This window comes from Nyctereutes procyonoides, unplaced genomic scaffold (genome assembly GCF_905146905.1).
Source record: "Nyctereutes procyonoides isolate TBG_1078 unplaced genomic scaffold, NYPRO_anot_genome, whole genome shotgun sequence".
NCBI classification, from domain to species: domain Eukaryota; kingdom Metazoa; phylum Chordata; class Mammalia; order Carnivora; family Canidae; genus Nyctereutes; species Nyctereutes procyonoides.
In genome coordinates, this window is record NW_026575151.1 from 8,756,852 (window position 1) to 8,759,697 (window position 2,846).

Here is a 2,846-nt window from a genome sequence, read left to right on the forward strand (position 1 = left end):
GCTTCCCCTCACCCGCCGCTTTGTGTACTCTCGGGCCGGTGCCGGGGGGGGGGGGGGGGGGGGGGGGGGAGCCTGGCGGTCCCGGGGGCGGGGGGTGTGGAGGAGGGAGGGGATGCGAGAGGGCGAGTGGGAGGAGAAGCCGGGAGGGCGCGAGCTGCACCCCGACGCTGGGCACGCGCAGGCCGGGGCCACGCACCCCGGCAGCCCTCCCGCTGGAGCCCAGGCTGCGCGGCGTTCGGCTCCGCTCGAGCTACGAATCCTCCGGGAGCAGCAACCGGAACGCGGCGGGGGGGGGGGGGTCCAAACGTGGAAGTGAGTCCGCGTCCTCGCCCACCTCGCCCACCCAGGACCCAAGGTCCAGGTTCCCTTCCCGTCGCCGAGCAGGCACCGCAAGCACAACCCCGACCCGGGAACCCCTCGGGAAGAAGTCGGGCCGGGAGACTCCCAGCACTTCAGAGAGCTTGCAGCGGGGACCCCCCCCCCCCCCGGACTCGCAGTCCAACTTGGGAAGCCTTTAGTGCGGCGCGGCAGGAGGAGGCTGCAGTTGCTGCTGGTCTCTGATTTATTCAACAGCTAAGGAACGGGTTTATTCGGCACGTGGGGAGCCACTTTGAGTCTTTAGGCCACGATTCGAGCTACTTTCCTATTGGAAACTCCGGGTTGTGCCAAACATTATGCCCGATTTGTTTTTCCTTACGGGAAGCTTTCGGTCTGCGTCCGGGAGGGTGTTGGCGCACTCACGGCGCGCTCGGGAGCCGGGCAGGAGAGGCCGGTCTGGGCACCAGCACACGGGGGGACCGTCCAGTTGTCCTCTCTCCCCCCAGGACCCCCTTGGCAGGAAGGATTAGCTAACTGCTCGCTCAGGCTGACTCTGAGCTGCAGTTGACTGAGGGACCGACCCCAATGAATGATTAATGATGCGCGCGCCGGGTTTCAGGAAACCTGAGAACCCGAGAATTTCCGTGTACGCCGCCGTGCCTCTACTGTCAATTATCTGAGAAATATACCTGACTTGCATTCTTGGAATATTTGTCTGAAAACATATTTGGAGCTTTAAACTACACTCTGATACATTATTCATTGGTCATTTTAATGAAAAGACTGTAACAGTGACCTCTAAGGTCAATTCACATAAGCTGAAGTTGATGTTAAGATGTAGCTTCATCCATTATTGAATTCCCATTTAAGGGTTCCTATCTCACTAATGAAAAGCTTATAAGAGGCATTTAGATGTTTCAGGATTGGAAATATTCCATGACTACAATATCTAACATCAAAGCAGCTGTAAAACAGGAAATCACCTGTACAGTCCAGTGAAGCCACTGTGGGGAAGAAAGGTCATATGACACATGGATGTGCATAGCTTGGGCACATGCCCCTAATACACTATGGAAGATGCTGTCCTGGACTGAACACCCCCTCTCTTTCTACTCTAGACTTCTGGCTTTAGCTAGTGCCGGCAAGCAGAGCCTTACGAGGCAATCCTGAAAGTGGGTATTTGAGAACAGACAGCAGTCCCTCAGAACAGTATACTTGCCTGAAGTCTCTTTCCTGAGTGATTGATTGTGGGATGCTGACCTGGGCACTGTGCCTTCTGCAGGTGATGCCCTTGGTTCTGTGACAAAGCTGTCAGAGTTAAAGGCCCATAGGTAGGTGCCACTGGATGCCATTAATAAGTTCCCTTTCCTGTCACACAGTCTGTCTATCCCATGCCTCAGGGGGCAAAGATGTTCCAAACAAATCCGGTTGTTTACTTCTCTTCCTCTTCTCCCTCAGGAGTCCGCTGAAAGAGCAGAAGTACTTCCAGCCTCAGCCTCTTCCCCAAACCTGAGAAGCTGAAGACCACTTGGCTAAGCTTCTGGAGGCTGAGATTTGGCCTCTTGTCTTCAGCTTTTCAAGTCACACCCCCACTGAAACAACCATTTTTTTGTGTCCCTCTCTTCAGCTGCAAGAGCCCAGTAGAGGACCATACTTTTGTCTAGAGATGACCCAGGAAGGCCAAAATATCAGCCTGGGCTTTAGTCCACCTCATCCTGGAGGCTGGCGAGGTGCACTTAGACTTCCTCTGGGATCCGAGGGGAAGATTTTAGGAAGAGCCCTGTGTTCGCTAAGACAAGAGAAGTGACCAGCTCTTGCCGGCAGTGATTGAATTGGAACCCAGACCCTAGGTTCCTTTTCAACTCTCCTGGATACTGGGGCAGAGGTGGGGTTGGAGGGTAGCGAGTAGTGCGTGCTTGGAACAGAATCCCCCTGGTGTGCGCAAGCAAGCAGGGTGGAGCCCACTAAACTTTTAAAATCTGTAAGGAGAGTTAAACATGTGTTTGGTTATTAAAAAAAAAAAAAAGACCTGCAGAAGCTGAACAGTGAAAGAAGACGACACCTCACGGGTTTCGCGGCGAAGCCTGCAAGCCCCCTCGCACCGCAGCTTAGCAGAGGCTGGAACCGCCCTGTGCTCGGCGGCGGCGCCCGCCCTGCCCCGAGCCTAGTGCAACCCACCGAGCAGCCGAGCAGCGACCCCGCTGAGCCTCTGTTCACCGCAGATGTGCGGCCGGAAGACTTCTGTGGGCTACCCCAGGCTCTTTACTCCCCTGAACTCCACTCAGAGAGTGCGAACCACTTTTCCTCTGGTTACTTCTGGGACCATCGAAAAGCCCCTGGCTGGAGACGTCCCTGAGGCCCACCCATAAGCCTCCGCAGAGCGGGGTCAAGGTCCCCTGGGCGCTGGCTGACACCCACGCGGGGCCAGGGCACGGTGCTGTTCTTAATTCCCCGCAGTCTCCCAGCGAGGACGCGAGGACCGGGAGAAGGTGCATGCCACTGGCTACCTGCGGAGGTAAAGCAAAGGG